This window comes from Bos javanicus, chromosome 22 (genome assembly GCF_032452875.1).
Source record: "Bos javanicus breed banteng chromosome 22, ARS-OSU_banteng_1.0, whole genome shotgun sequence".
In the NCBI taxonomy this organism is placed as follows: Eukaryota; Metazoa; Chordata; class Mammalia; order Artiodactyla; family Bovidae; genus Bos; species Bos javanicus.
In genome coordinates this window covers 48,977,445-48,993,243 of record NC_083889.1, presented here as the reverse complement: position 1 = coordinate 48,993,243, position 15,799 = coordinate 48,977,445, and the positions used below count along the sequence as shown (strand labels likewise).

The following is a 15,799-nucleotide window of genomic DNA, read 5'->3' as shown; positions in this document are numbered from 1 at the left end:
TGGGCTGGGTTCTGTGGGTCTCAGGCACAGGGACTAGCCGGGTGTGAAGGTGGAGATGCTCATCAACACGGAGGCCTGACCTACCAGAAAGGGAGGGATGGGATACATGGGCATGAGAGGAGGCCGGATAGGGCAGGACTGTATTCATGAGGCTCCCCCAACTCTGAGCCCTGTCTCTGAGGTGAAGAAAGAGCATATGAAAAGGAAGAATGAAGCTGAGGGCTGGGAGGGACCCCTTTCCTTCCCCACTAGCAGCCTCCAGTGGAGCCAGCACTGCAGTGCCATGGCAACTGTGGCCTCTCCAGCTCCCCTCTCTCCTTGAGCCCCATCGTGCCTGGATGCCCCCCCAGCCTGTGCACACCTTTCTAGCTGGGGCTAAAGAGAAGCTGGGGAAGGGGAAGGCTCCTTTCTCAGCCCCTGTTATGGCCCAGCGGCTGAGTCCCAGGGCCACCCGAGGCTCAGGATCACGTGGAAGATTCTTTAAGGGGCAAGAGGGAAGGGTGAAGTGGCCTTTGCAAGAATTCTTCTGAATGAAGGAAGAATGAATGAAATCACCTCCCTAAGATTTCAAACCCCCAACTCTCAAAGTCTGTACTCTCTCCCAGGTCACAGAGGCTGCGACCCAGGAGCCCCTGGAAGGGATGAGAAAACCAGCGCCGGAGCAAGGGTATTGAAAATCACCTGGATCCCCTCTCCACGCCTATAGGTAGGGAAGCTGAGGTCTAGCGATGAGCAGGGACTTGCCCAAGGCACACAGAGAGTATGTGGCAAAGGCAGAACCAGGGTGGTCAGAGTGGGGCAGGGCACGGGACATCCTTACTGTTGGCTTGAAGAGCAGGCAGTGAGGACCAGAAGGGCTGTGCCTTACAGTGTGGGGGTTGGGGTGACTCTGGGGAAGGCTCTGGGCCTGCCTTGCCTGCTCCCCACTTAGCGCTTCAGTAAACCCACTTCCGGCCTCAGGGCACAACGGAGTGAGTGAGGAAGGAGGCCTGGCCCTGATTAGGGAGGAACAAGGGACACCAGATAGAGCCGCAAGGAGCTGGGGATCCGAGGAGGGGCACAGGAGAGCTGGAACCCGCAAGGTCCCACTGAGAGCCCCTGAGCGAGAAGCACTCTGACCCAAGTGCTGCACTTTCCAAGCTCTGGGCCCCTGGGCAAATCCCCCAAACTCCCAGCGTCTGCCCCTCACTCTCCCCCGCTCCAGGTAAAACAGGGTCAGCCCACAGCCTGGAGGGAGATTCTCTGTGATGGTGCAAACAGAAAGAATGACCCCTGGCTCCACTTGGAAGATGAGTGGCTGGGCCTGTGAGCTTGAAATCCTTCATCTGCTGGCCCAGGACTACTATCAGGACCACCTGGAGCATCTGTGAGATGCAGAACCTGAGGGCTGGGACAGGAGGTGGCTGCGGGCACAGCACCCCAGGGTGCAGAACAGAGAGAGTCCGTCTAGGCAGGAGCCTCGGGTTTGGAAGAGGGGCTCTGGAGCCTTCCTGGGAGAGGAGGGGGGCTGCTGGGGTGCAGGGGCAGGCCTTGTGAGGTCAGGGAGAGGGGGTGGGGTGAGGAGGATGCCATGGGCCGAGCAGGCTCAAGCTGGCATTTGCTTCCTATGGCTCTCTGGCACTGGACCCCAGATGATGAGGGCCTCCGGGAGCTGTCGCCGTACCCCCGAACCCCCCAAGGCCTGGCCCACAGTGGGTATCCTAAATCCAGGGCCTGGGCAGGAAAGGGGTGTTCTGCTAGGGCCAGGAGCCAGGAGCTCTGCATTAGTCTTCGCCACACCTGCAGACTGGCTTCTTCTGTTAATCCTGTGTTAGTGAAAGTGAAAGTGAAGTCGCTCAGTCGTGTCCGACCCTCAGCGACCCCATGGACTGCAGCCTTCCAGGCTCCTCCGTCCATGGGATTTTCCAGGCAAGAGTACTAGAGTGGGGTGAGGCCCAGAAAGGTAAAGTGACTTGCCCAGAGTCACACGGCTATTTCTCTGTCAAGGCCACTCCTGGAAGCTCTGCCGGGCTTGGATGCTGCCGGAGACACACGCCGATGACAGCTTGGGAAAAGGAGGGCTACGTCCTAGCTGCGGAGTGAGCCTCTGGGAGAGCGTGCTGTGGTGTCCACGGCAGGTGGGTCCCGTACAGCATCCCTGCTCCGTAGCACTGTTGGCCCCCCCCAGTGCTCGTTCATTAGTGGGTCCTCGCATTCTTAAGCACTCACTGTCTGTCCACTGGTAAAGGCTGGAGGGCGTGACCCAGTTGCTGCCTTGACACTTGGCAGTTGGGTGACCTTGAGCAAAAGCTCCATCCGTTTGTAGCTCCGTGACCTCCTCGTGAGACAGGGATGAGTGTGCCACCTACTACACTTGTAGGTTATGGTGAAGCTCCAGGGATCCTCACAGGGCCTGGCCGACGGGGCTGTGTCCCATTTGATAGCCCCCCGACCCCTGCAAGGCTTGAAACAGCCAGAAGGCCAGGCTGGTGATACCCGGCTCTCTTCCTGACCCCCAAATCTCCCCTGGAAACATGTAGGCTGCCCACCCCCAGGGCACCCCGCCCAGAGCGGGATGAGAGAGTGGGGATGGCTCCCCAGATGCTCTCTTCACCCCCAGCAGGCAGGGATGCTGAGATGACGGTGGGGGGAGGGGGGTGGAGCCAGGAGAGGGCGGCTGAGGACAGCTGCTGAGTGGAGGCAGTGAGGGCCCGTGCGGGCCCCTGGCCACCCCTAACAACCAGCCCGCAGCACAGGGAGCCGTGGGTGAGGGACCCAGGGTCGTCGCTCCGCCTGCCACAGCGCTGGCCCTGCCTGACTGGCGCGAGTGCTCCAAGCACTAGTTTTAACCGATCTTTTTTCTGCAAGAAGCTCCAAAGCTCCCGGAGGCGCGGGGGCGGCTTCCCCTTGACTTGCGTCTCATAGAGGATGCGGCTGGCTAAAAATAACTCGAATTACTGTGCTCCCTCCCCCGGCGTGGAGGAAGGGCCCGGGGGCCTGCGGGGCGGGAGCCTGGAGGGAATGGAGCTGCAGCCCGGAGGGGGTTCCCTGTGAGGAGGAGAAAAGCGGGGCTGGCAGGTGGGAAGGGGTGCTGGGGGCTGAAGGGAAGGCCCTGTCTCACCCACTTCTCTTAAGGCCGGCTCCTGAGCAGAGCTGGGGGTGAAAGCTGGCCCTGATCTCGGGCCGCGCACCGCGTAGGGAGCCAGTCTGGCTGGGTAGTAGCAGCGGGCTCCTTCCAGCAGGAAGTCTGTGTTTGAAGGAGACCTCCTTCCACTCAGGTCAGCGCTATTGAATGCAAGCAGTGACAGCAGGGGGCGCTCCTGGTTTCCGCTTGCCTTCGCTATGGTGGGACACGGAGCCCCAGATCTTTATCCAAAAGCTGGGTGCAACTGCAGCATGAAGCACTACACTCCTGGGCAAGCTGAGGCCTCCTCTCGCAGCCCCACCTCCTCCGTCTGTCTGCAGAGGCAGCATCAGGCCTCCCCCATCACCCCCTGGGTACAGGGCTGACAGCCCACGTGTGACCACCCCTCAGAGCAGGCTGGGGGCTGTGGTAGAGTCCAGGAGGCCCTAAGCCAGCAGGACCTGGGGTCCCCACATGAAGGGGGCCTGGTCCGGGAGGGTGGGGGCTCCAGTGCCCATGGGACAGGGGAGGTCACCGTGAGGCCCAGGAAGGAGCCTTAGGTTGGGCTGCACAGTGGGCTGCCAACCCTGCTGGCCTCCTGATGCTGCCCTGTCTGCCCTCCCCAGCTTCGTACCCCAGGGCTGAGACAGAGCATAGGAGGCTAAACGGCAGGGCCAGGGTCTCATGGCGGAGAGGGGACGGCATGGCTGGCCTTTGTGCACACGCAGACCCGGCAGAGGCAGTGGGGGACACACTGGTAGGGGGACCAGTCAGCCCTGCAGGAGGGATGGGCTGGGACCTCCAGGGCGCTGGGTGGCGGTCCTTCATGCTCTGTATCTCAGCTTCCTTATCCATAGGGGTGGTGGTTGGATGCCCTGGCAGTCCCCTTAGATGGAGAGCAGAAGGAGCCCAAGTGGAGTAGGGAAAAGAGCAACTACCCCTGCCTGCCTCTCACCTCTCAGCGCTCACGGGGCTCTGCAACGTTCTGTCCTAAAGTCACCCTCACTTTGCACACAAGGAAACCAAGGCTCAGAAAGAAGAAGTGACTCGCCCGAGGTCCTAGAGCTTGTGCATGATGAACCAGGCCTTTATTTATTTATTTGGCTGTCCAAGGTCTTAGTTGTGGCACGTGGGATCTTAGTTACAGCAGGTGGGATCTAGTTCCCTGACCAGGGATGCAACCCAGGGCCCCCCTGCATTGGGAGCATGGAGTCTTAGCCACTGGACCACACAACTGGACCTTTGAACCCAGGACTGTCCAGCTACACAGTCTGTTTTCTCATTTCATCTTGTTCTGAACATGGAGCCAGATGCACTTGTGAGGTTGAGTCGAAGTGGGGTGCATGGGTGTGGATCCAGAAACGAGATGCACAGAGTCATGTAGATGTGGACCCATACCCTGACCCACCCATCCCCTACCCCTCTAGGGTTGGCTCAGGTCACAGGGCACCTCGTTCCAGGGCACCATTGTGCCTGGGAAGTGTCCGTGTGTGCAGGGGGGTCGGGGAGAAGAGGGAGTGTATACCCTGGCAGGATGGGAACATTATCATTAACAATAATGATAATACAATCCACCCCCCAGGATGTTTTTAGCAGCTCTGTTCCTGAGGAGAAGCTAAGAACAACACAAACATCCAGTAAAGAAATCAACTGCACCTCCCGCAGCAGCAGGGGTGAACCCTAAAGCATAATGTAGAGGGAAGAACACAAATTGCAGGAAACTACAGTCAGTTCAAAGCCATTTTTATCAAGTCCTCCACCAGACTGCGGAGAAGGTGATGGCACCCCACTCCAGTACTCTTGCCTGGAAAATCCCATGGGCGGAGGAGCCTGGTAGGCTGCAGTCCATGGGGTTGCTAAGAGTCGGACACGACTGAGCGGCTTCACTTTCACTTTTCACTTTCATGCATTGGAGAGGCAATGGCAACCCTCTCCAGTGTTCTTGCCTGGAGAATCCCAGGGACGGTGGAGCCTGGTGGGCTGCCGTCTATGTGGTTGCACAGAGTCGGACACGACTGACTCTACTTAGCAGCAGCAGCAGCAGCCACCAGGCTGAAACGACACAGTACTGTTTAAGACGTTCAAATGCATATGATCGAGCTCTTACAAAAGAGCAAAAGTGATAAACCAGCATTCTGGGTACGCTGGGGGAGGTAGGAATCGGGGAGGGGTGTCACACACAGGGGGATTCCGCCGATGAAATCTGTTGCTGGCTCACAGGGTGCCAGGTGCTGTTTGTGGTGCTGGGGGCAGGGGAGGTGGGCACAAGCAAGACAGACGTGAACCCCAGGTCTCACAGCGCTTACAGTCTCGCGGAGCGCACTTTGATCCTGTTCTTGTGTTGCGTGGTAGGTCACCAGCATCCATTAGGTTATTACGTATTGTCACAGACATTCCTTTGTTGTTGTTCAATCACTAAGTTGTGTCCGACTCTGTGACCCCATGGACTGCAGCACGCCAGGCTTCCCTGTCCTTCACTTTTTCCTGGAGCTTGCTCAAACTCATGTCCATTGAGTCAATGATGCCATCCAACCATCTCATCCTCTGTCGCCCCTTTCTCCTCTTGCCCTCAGTCTTTCCCAGGATCAGGGTCTTTTCCATTGAGTCAGCTGTTTGCATCAGGTGGCCAAAGTATTGGAACTTCAGCTTCAGTCCTTCCAATGAATATTCAGGGTTGATTTCCTTTAAGATGGACTGATTGGATCTCCTTGCAGTCCAAGGGACTCTCAAGAAAGCCCCTTATGTTTTTACCCCTTATGTTATACCTAAAAGAATGTCACAGACATTCTTTTACATTAATCAAATACTATACTTAAAGAAGTATATAAGAACCACAAAGGTAACTGACCTCTCCCTCAAAAAATCCCACCCAAGAGGGTGAGGTGCGGGGGCTGAGCTCCTCTCCCCACCTCTTCTCACTGATACACCATCACATTCATCCAGGAGTCCCAACCCTTGGACCCACGTCCCCCCAGGTGTCCAGTTCCAGCTGAATGTCCCACAAGGTTACTCCCTCACTCATCAGCAGGTGAAGGTCAGATTGGCTTGGAGTGCAAGGTTGGTGGCGGAGGAGGGTGCCCAGCTTCCGGGAGAGCCAGAGCCAGTTGGGGAGGTAAAATGAAATGGAGAGAGGCACAGAGCCTGGGGAAGAGCCCCCCTCTTTCTGGCCCAGGGCTCTTACATGACAAACAGAGGTGGAGGGTGCCAAAGATGGGGAGTAACAGGTCGGCTCTGTTTCAAGCTCTGCACCTTCACCCGGGGGTGTTGGTCTGCCATCCATCCATCCAACCATCCATCATATATCGGACACTGGTGATCTATCACACAACACCACAACAGGAACATTATGTACCTTGCGAGACCATAAGCTGCACAAGGCCTGGGGTTCACGTCTGTTTGGCTTGTGCCTGCATCCCCGGCCCCCAGCCCACGTCCCCTGCACAGCAGGGGAGGGCCAGTCTGGCCGCCCTCACTCAATGGCCTGGTGCCTGGTGGATACTTGCAGAGGGGTACCCTGCCTCTCCGTCACTGCTCTCAGCAGAGAAGGATGCACCTCCAGGCCCTCACATGTGCTGTGCCCTCCGCCTGTAGCACTGCACCCCCACCTGGCTCAGCCTAACCGTCATCACCGCTGGGAGGCCTTCCAGGACCGCCCCAGCCAAGCCAAGCCCTCCTCTTCACACCTCCTGCAGCACCACAAGCTGTACCCTGGTCGTGCTTGTCTAGGTCCAGCTCTCCTGAGTTGGGGCACTCCCCTAGGTCAGGCCCAGGTTCCCCAGGGCTGGGCGGGGGTGCCCCCCCAGGAGGGTTCTCAACTTCATCCTCTCTGGTATTCCCACTCCAGCACGCAGTCTCGCATTTTCTCCCTGGAGGAGCCAAGCACGAAGGGGAGGTCAGTTTCTTCACCAGCCCCCACACCTCTTGGACTCCACTCTCTGGGTCTTCACCCCTCCCCCCAGCAGTCCACCCATCTTTCCCTGAGGGCTACCAGGGCTCCACGTGTCCATCTCATTTCTTCCAGAGGTGCCCTTGGCAGGAGAGATAGTGGGTGGGCAGGGTCCAGGGCTGGGGAATGGGATGACAGGAAGCTCCCTGAGAACCCTCCCCCCAGCTCTCTATCTCCACAGCCTGTGATGGATGCAGGGTGGGGGATGGGAGAGATGGCAGTTTCTGGTCCCTGTTCCAAATCCAGGTCACTCCCAGCCTGCTCAGCAGTCATCGGTAATTAGGGGCCAGCAGGACGTGGGCAGGCGGGTGGCAGGAGGCCTAATTGTCTGATTTTTCAGGTAATTAACGGGAGGCTGTCTGGCCTGTCCCCGTGGGGCCCAGCATCCGCCACCCCATCCCCTGGGCAGCCCCAGCCGCTTAATGAGGCCAATTATTGAGGTGCCCCGGCCCTCATTAGCCACCTGGAAAGGTCATGTGGGAATGGCACTGGGGGTGGGGCTCAGCCAGCCGTGGTGGAGGTTGGGAGCCGCCAGCGATCGGGTTTGGGATGCGCTGGCTGTAGGTCTCTGTGGCCACTCACTGAGCGGTAGCCCACCCGCATGTGGGACCTCACTTCTTGGCCCTGCTCTCAGGACAGGCAGGAGCTTTAGGTCAGATCTTACCCCTTCCACTTCCCAGTCGTGTGGCCTTGGGCATGTCCTCTGGTCCGACCCTCTGTTTCCTGAATCAGAGATAATGGAGGTAAAACTCCAGGGGCGCAGGGGGTTCCCTGTGCATAGGTGCTCACCTTCTTCCCCTGGGGTCGGCTCCTTGGCTTCACTCTTAAGGAATGTTGGCCCAGAGCCCGCAGAGCCTAGAGTCGTTGGTGTGTCCGAAGCCCACTCTGCAGTGTCTGGCGGCTGAGGGTAGGCAGCAGAGGTGGCCCTCTGAGATTCACCCTAGGGACCTCAGCTACCGGGTGGGGAGTCCTGGGAGGAGTCATAGAGATGATCCAGCTTGGGAGAGGCGGGGCCTGGGAACAGCTGGACTTTTTTGCACACTTGAGCAGAGTGGCAATGGGGAAGCAGGAATTCTCCAGGAAATTAGGGGCTATGGAGATCATGATGGAGCCGGAGGCTCTCCACCTGCTCCAGGACACTCCAGGACATAAGACAGTGCTGCAGCCTGCTGTCCAAGGGAGGGTTCCGTTCTTTCTTGGTTGGTCCACACCATTCTTGGCCCAGGAGATCACTGTGCCTTCAGATGTTGAGTTTTTTGGCTTCTGTGGCTCCTCTGTTTCAAGAATTCTGTGACCTAATTCCACGCTGACAAATTCCATGCTGTTCGGGCTCCTATAAATCGTCAGTTAATGATACTTTTGGTCCTACAGCCAGCCCAGAATCTAGGTCAAGGGTTTCCAAACTGTGTCCCCCAGGAGCCCTAGGGTGGGAGCAGAAGTGAGAGGCCACTGATCTTCCAGTTGGAACAGCTGGACTTCAATCTTTGATAAAATATTAGTAGGTGCTCCTTTGTGAGCTGTAGCCATGTGCCAGACATGCACTGGGCCTCTGCCTCCGCGTGTGTCCTCAGAAAACCCCATGAGGAAGGTAGCGTCATCTCCCCATGTTACGTTTGGGTCGCGGACACTGTCGGAGGCTGAGACCAGGCGGCATGCCCCAGGGCTCACAGCCTGTGCAAAGGAGAGCCGGGACTTGGACCCAGTTTCCATTCTGAGCTGCTGGGAATGTGGGTTCTGCAGCTAGGGAGAAAACTAGGTGCAGGACTCGAGGTGGGTGTCCCACTCATTGTCATCGGTTTCCTCCGGATTGGAGAGTGTGTACACACCTGCCTCTCTGCTCTGGAAGAGCGTGGCCCCAGCCCCAGGTCACCCAGGGCCCCTGTGCCCCACACGTGGTGTCTGTGTGCACTAGGGCCCATCTGCCCATCTGTTTCCCTTCCCTCTGCCGTGGGATCTGCTTCTCCGTGGTCCAAACAATAAGCTCCAGCCCAGAAATAGCATATGTTTCCAGCCTCTGCTAGTCCAAGTCATAAATCGCCCAGTGTGATGTGCTCCTTGTGTCAGCTTGCTTCAAAACTCGGCATGGGGGTGGCTGAGTGAGTGTGAGGAGCGTGCAGGGCCTCCTCCAGGCTGAGAAGCTGGGAGTCGGGGTGAGTCCAGGACTGAGGCTCAGGAAGGCAAGCAAGGACCGGAGCTGGCTTGGGGGCTCAGCCTGGGGTGGGAACCAGCGGGTGGCGGCCCAGTGTCAACCTGGGCCTCAGGGCTGAGACTTAAACGGGAGCTGAGGTCAAAGGGTCAGGCATAAGTCTTATCCAATGGCCAGAGGTCCAGACTTGGCTTGGAGTCAGGGGTCAGAGGGTAGGGGCTGTGACTCAGAACTTCATGAGAATGGAGAGCTAAGCTCAGTCTGGGGTCAAGGTCAGGCCTCAGGCTGAGGTAGGGTCAGAGGTTAGAGATTAGAATCAGACCAGTACCGAAGGCCACAGCTAGCTGAGAAAGAGGTCTGCAAAGACTCAGAAGCCGTCCTAACTCTGTCCTGGAAGTGACCAGTGGTGAGATGGCGACAGAGGGATCCCTGTGGTAAATAAGACAGGATGTTGTATGCAAAGCCACTAGAGCAAGGCTGGGGGCCTAGCCCCCAGTCCCAGCCCCCTGCCTTCAGGATGGGAGCCTTGGTTGCTGACCTCTGAAACGTGGAGGATCATGCCCCGTCTCCGTGTTGATCACACTCTGTCGGTGTTGCTGATTTCTACCCTCGGGACTGTAGGCCCTGGAGTAGGGGTGAGTGAAGCTCACTCAGTCGTGTCCGACTCTTTGCGACCCCATGGACTGTAGCCTACCATGCTCCTCTGTCCGTGGGATTCTCCAGGCAAGAATACTGGAGTGGGTTGCCAATTCCTTCTCCAGGAGATCTTCTCAACCCAGGGATCGAACCCAGGTCTCCCACATTGCAGGCAGACCCTTTACCATCTGAGCCATCTGTTAGATAAGCTAACAGAGTAAGGGGCAGTGGTCAAGGCGGGTACGTGAGATGCTTCCGTGGCACCGAGTAGGGGTCTCTAGAGGAACTGTGCCAAGGCCCTGCGTCCCCAGTCACACCCCAGGGCCCTGTCATTCCCAGGCTGCCCCTGAGAGGCGGCCGTGCAGCCAGTTCGGGCCTCCGCGGCCCGCCCTGAGCCATGTGCAGGCAGCACTGTCCGGAGCTCCATCCCGTCAGCTGGGTTTTCCCGCCTCTTCTCCGTTCCGGGCCCAGCGTGGCTGGAGATGTGGGGAGAAGCCCACAGAGAAGCCGGTGATGGAGCTGGGGCGGAGGATGCAAGCAGGAATGAGAGGCCAGTGGGCCGAGGAGAGGGTTCCAGGGAGGAAGCCTTATCACAGGCCACTCTGTTCTCATCTCCCACGGGGCCTGGTCATGAACCAGCCTCGGCCACTCACCCACCCCTGACCTCAGAGGTCACGCCCTCCCCACAGGGGAGTCCAGGGAGGTTCAACAAGGCGGGGGCACTAGGCATGTGTGTGGGTTGGGGGCTGGAGGGAGGTGAGAGAACCCCTAGGAGACGGGAGTGGTGGGGAGCAGTGGAGGACAAGTGGACAACAAGAGGGCGGCCCTGCCCGCCCAGGATGCGAGGCCTGCAGGCTTTGGCTGTGAAAGTCCCGGTCACCTCCCCCGGCTGAGCTATTAATACCCAGCTGGGACCCACGCACCCTTGCTGGGAGCACGCCGAGTTCCTTGGGGGCTAAAAATGGTCTGTGATGGGGGTGGGCCCGTGTCCTCCCTCTCTGCTTGTCAGAGGAGCTGGGGCCAAAGGTCAGGCTGGCCTGGAAGGGGGCCGGAGCCAGGGTGGGGGTGCAGAGGGCGACTGAGCCCTGGGGCGGCCTGAAGATTCCAGGCTGGAGCAGGAAGGCGTGCAGCCAGTCCAGTCCCTGAGGGTGGGCACAGGGGGCTTGCCAGTGATCCCACCTGGGAGGGAACCAGCACCTGGCCCTCCTGGCTCCTTGCCCCTACCTGGGCCTTCTGCCTTCCCTCCTCAGCTCAGTCTGCCCCAGGCTGCAGAGGGGCTGGAGGCTGAGGGCTGGCTGCCTGTCTCCTTCTGCCAGGAGAGGCCTGGAAGAGAAAGGGGACTCTGGGGAGCAGGGAGTTGGGAGCCTCCAGTGGGATCCGGGTGCCAAAAGCAGAGCCTTTCAGTGCTTCAGCTTTATATGTGAAATCTAGATTATTCACAGCATTCTCTCAGCAGTAAGTAAATGGCAGTACCATTTTATAGATGAGGAAATTGAGGCTTGGTCATCTCCACAGAGCCTGAACTGGACAGACCCAGTTTGTCAGAACTCCAAACCCCTGTTGGAGTCATGTTGTCCCCTGTTAATGTCACTGCAAAAGGAGATTTCTTGGTTTGTCTCAAGGATCCATGAAACAGATATTTCCATCAAAATGCCCTGATCACCATAGTGTCCCCAGCCTACCCTGGTGGCCAAAGAATGAAGGGCCTGCAATGGGCTGCTTCGTCCTACATCAGTGAACCCCGTTCCCAGGGATCATCGACCACTTCTTCCCTCCTTCCTGGGGCTCAAGGGCACATTCGGGAGCCTGTGCTAGTCTTCTGGGCTCAAGGCCACCTGAGGCCACCCGCTCCCTGCTATATCCCCCTCCCTTCCCATGACAGATGCTCCAAGATCCAGAGCCGACCCCGGAAGAGCAGAGACTTGGCCGGGAGAGTCCAGATGAGAAAGTGACTGAGAGGTGTCAGCCCTAGAGGCCCCCTGAGCCGGAAATCCCGACAGCTGCCTGGCTCATGGGTCCTGGGCACTGGGCCCTGACCCAGGGCAGGCAGCGGCCGCATCAGGTGTCCAGAGGAGTTGGGGGAGGTGATGGCTGGAGCCAGGGGCAGTCTGCCTGTGGTTAGCGAGGCTGTCAACACCTCCTGGGGTGTGAAGACAAGAGTGAAGCCAGGGGCCTGGGGGCAGGGTCCTCCTTTTGCCTGGAGGGTCCGAGGGGAGAGACGGGCCCTGTCTTGAGGGTCTGGGAGAGGAAGCACAGCCCTGTCCTAAGCTGAGAGAAACCTGGCCCTGCCTGAGAAATCTGAGGAGGGGGACAGATCCCCCGTGGGGGCTGGTAGAGGGGATGTGTTTCCTAAAGGCTGTTGGAGAATAAAGTGTGGGAGCTTGTCCCAGCCTGACACCAGGGAAGGCTGCCATATCCTGGGCTCAGGGGGCAGCTCTGAATCTGCCTGCCACCCGGTCCTATCTGGGAGGTGCATGGCTCTGCAGGACAAAGCAGGCAGCCTCTGTGCTCAGGCCAACCACACAGACAGCCCCAGGGTTTCACTTCCCTAGGAGAAAAGGAGAAGCCAACCTTGCCTGGATTTTCCTCAGCCTCTGGGGAGGCTCTTCGCCTCTGTGCTGGTGAAGATGGGAGGTGGGCTACCTCAGAGAGCCTGAACCAGGGGAATCCGCCCAGGATGGGCCTCTCTGCCCATTTGATGCAGGCACCTTTGCTCTCCTGATGCCCACGTGCTCAGCTCCTCTGGAGCCACCTCTCCAGGCAGTCTTTCTGGATTGATAAGAAACAAGCAGGCCCCATGCACTCACTCCCATGCCAGGCCTGCAGTGTCCAGGGCCACCCCGTGTCCTTAGGACCCCCACCCACAGAGCCTGACCACATGAGGCTTTGGGCCTTCACCTCTCTTCTCTCACTTTCCTTTCAATGCTCCTTCTCTCCCAGCTCTTTCCTAGACCCCCAGGCCTCTGGTTCTCTGACTGAAGCAGCCCCTTGGCCACACCGGGTCTGGGGTGCTCTCCTATCTCAGCTTTCTCTGCTGCTCAGTTGGGGGCTCAGTCCCCTGCCCTGGGTCTCTGTCTCTTCTCTCTGGGTTTATCTTCATCCTCTGGGCTCTGACTCAGCCTGACTATCTCTCTTGTTTTAGTCTCCATCTCTGCCCCCTCTCTGTCTCTGTCTGGCTCCCAGACCCAGTCTCAGATATCCCAGCCTTTCTGTTACTGTTGCTCTAGGACCCAGTCCTGGCAGTGTCTCCTCTCCCCACGGGGCTAGGGCACCTGCTCAGACATCTGCTCTGCCGTCTGCTCACTGGGGCCCACCAAGTGCTCAGACAACACTTGTGGTCTCAACTCTGGCCAAAGTTCCAGGGGAACCACTGTGATTCCCAGAAGGTGGGTCGGGGGGAGACAGACCAGAGGGGCCTAAGCTTGCCTGTCCCTTGAGGGACTCATGGCCCTTGGCCTCCCTCTGCTAGGGCCACTGGCCATGGTCCTACCACACACAACTACCAGTACCACAGGCCTCACAATTCACCCCACCACTGATGGTTCAGGGCTCTGGGCAGGGTCTTGTCTTGTGTCTCCTGGGGCAAGTAGGGCTGATTTGAGCAGGTGTCAGGAGGGAATGTCCGTGCACTTGGTGGGCACTGGGCCCTGTCCCCAGCATGCAGAGGTGCTCCATAGAGTCCCCGTGACTGCTCCTGTGACTGTAATTCCCCAGGGTCCCAGCGTCACGATAGGTGGGGCGGAGGAGGGGCTGAGCTGCTGCTGCTGGAAGCGTCCCGTGTTCACCCACGTCCCACCCACGTCCCTTCCGCTGTTGGCCAGAAGACCTCTCCCCACACCTGGGACCTTCCTGTCCTCAGAGTCAGTCTGAATTGCACACTGGTGCTCACTAAGTTAATTATTGCTGTCTTGGGGATATATTTTTTTAAGAAGACATTTTTTCCAGGGGGAAAAACACGCAGGAGTTATAATTAGTCAGGAAGAGGAAAGAGGAGCGGAGCGTGTGAATCACCAGCCCCAGTGACAGACGGTTAGAGCTGAGCAGAACTTTTGGGAGAAGCTGCTGGGGTGTGGGTGAGTTGGGGCCAGGGTGCTGCCCCCAGGCAGGCTGGGGTCCTCAAACACCAGGTGTGTTCAGGGATGGGTACTTCACCTGTCACCCGGAAGTCTTAATACCCTGCCCCTAAGGCTCTGTCCCCCATTACCGTCAGGGTTCCAGTTTGTCAGCTCCCCTGCAGGTCCTGCTGGCCGTGACCATCCCCCGGGCCTTCTGTCCACATCATCCCAAGGCCAATGCCAGTCCCTGCTGGCATGTACCTGGGCAGACAGCCTTGCGGCCTGAGTGAGGAGAGAAACCATTGAGGGTTTGATTTCCATCTAGAGCAGCTTCTCATTCATTCACTCACATGTTCATTGAGTACTAAAATCCTGCTGTGTGTGTGGTCTACAGACAGGCAAACCGAGGCCCAGAGAAGAGCCGCTCCTAGCCCAAGGCCACACGGCAGTCAGTGGAGCAGTCTCTCTGCCAAACCAGACCCTGGGCAGTGCTCTGGGCCACCAAGGTGACCACAACCAGGCCCATATTCTGAGCCCTTTCTAACTGAGCCCATATTCTGATGGGGGAAGTACCTCTAAGGCAGAACACCCAGTGCCATGAAGTGGGAAGCACAGTGGGAGTCCAGAAGCGGCTCTTGATCCAGCCTGGTGGTCAGAGACGGCTTCCCAGGGGAGGAGGTGAACAGTGTCCCGCAGCTGGAAACGACATGCTGGCCCAGCACGCTGGAGGGATGTTGAGTGACTCTGTGCCGGCTCAGACAGCAGCAGGAGTGAGGAGTCGCTGCGGAGTGTGGCTTCTGAGCCAGGTCCTCACAGTCCCCGTCTCCCTGCTGTTTCTCTGGAGTGGCCGTCTGGGGCACTCTCGGACCCTGGTCCTTGCTGACCCTCCACTAGTTCTTTTTGATGTCTGAGGCCCGCTGACAAAGGTAACCCCTGTCTGGGCAGTCAGTGGCCAAGGGGACTGGACCCCAGGGTTCTCCCTCTCGCCTTCCCCTCTGGCTGAGGGCTGTCTACCCAGTGCTCTGGGGGCTCCGCCCAGGCCTTGGGGTCCACTGGAGCAGCGTGGCCTGTGCCTGAGAGCAGAGGAGAGGACGCTTCCTCCTCTGGGAGGGCGTGGCATCATTGAGCACACAGAGCGCTCCCTTCCAACCCTGGACCGAATTAGCCTTCCAAATTACAGGCTGCATGTCCTCCAAATTGGGGATTGGGTAGGAGAACAGAGGGCCAGCTCTCCTTCCTGCTTCCTGCTCAGAGGGCCCTCGGTTGGCCCATCCCTAAATAACAGGACCACGTTAGGAAAGAATTCTGGGTGCACACACCCTCCCATCCCAGGGTGCAGGAAGCCCCAGTCTCAGACCTACATCAAGGCTCAGGGCAAGGCTGTGTCCTTCTGGGGTTTGACAACAAGCTGAGAACCAGAACATCTAGTTAAGGCCAGTTTGTTATTCTGAGGGCACTTGGGGGATCAGACATTCATTCATCAAACACTTTCTGGACACTTTCTTTATGCCAGGCCTTGTGCTGAGCTCTGAGACACTGAGTGGCAACGGAAGTGACAGACATGTGACCAGGAAGAACATGTCAGAATAAGCAGGCCTGTGGCAGGGGCTGTTCCCAAGTGGCCCTGGTAACGCTTGATGCGGTCAGGGAGAACTTCCTGGAGGAAGGGGTATATAAGCTGAGTCCCAAAGGATGCATATATCTTTAGCCAGGGGAAAAGAGTTCCGGGAGGAAAGAACATCAAGTGCAAAGGCCAGGAGCAGAGAGTGAGGGAGGGATGTGAAGAAGTGGGTGGAGGCACTGGTTTGTTCAGATCCAGGGGCCTTGTCAGTCATGCTCAGGGATTGGATTTCATCAGAAGTACAAGGGGAGAGGAGGCCTGTGATCCCGGGAGTAGAAGAGGATTGTGTGTG

At 58.2% G+C, this 15,799-nt stretch overlaps 1 long non-coding RNA gene across 1 annotated transcript; it reads left to right on the top strand.

Moving 5' to 3' along the window:
• Window positions 1–234: 234 nt before the first annotated feature.
• Window positions 235–14,210, top strand: LOC133235360 (uncharacterized). The gene is made up of 3 exons (XR_009732539.1): window positions 235–706; window positions 1,205–2,117; window positions 11,714–14,210. It is a non-coding gene; the product is annotated as an uncharacterized LOC133235360 (long non-coding RNA).
• The last annotated feature ends 1,589 nt before the right edge of the window (window positions 14,211–15,799 follow it).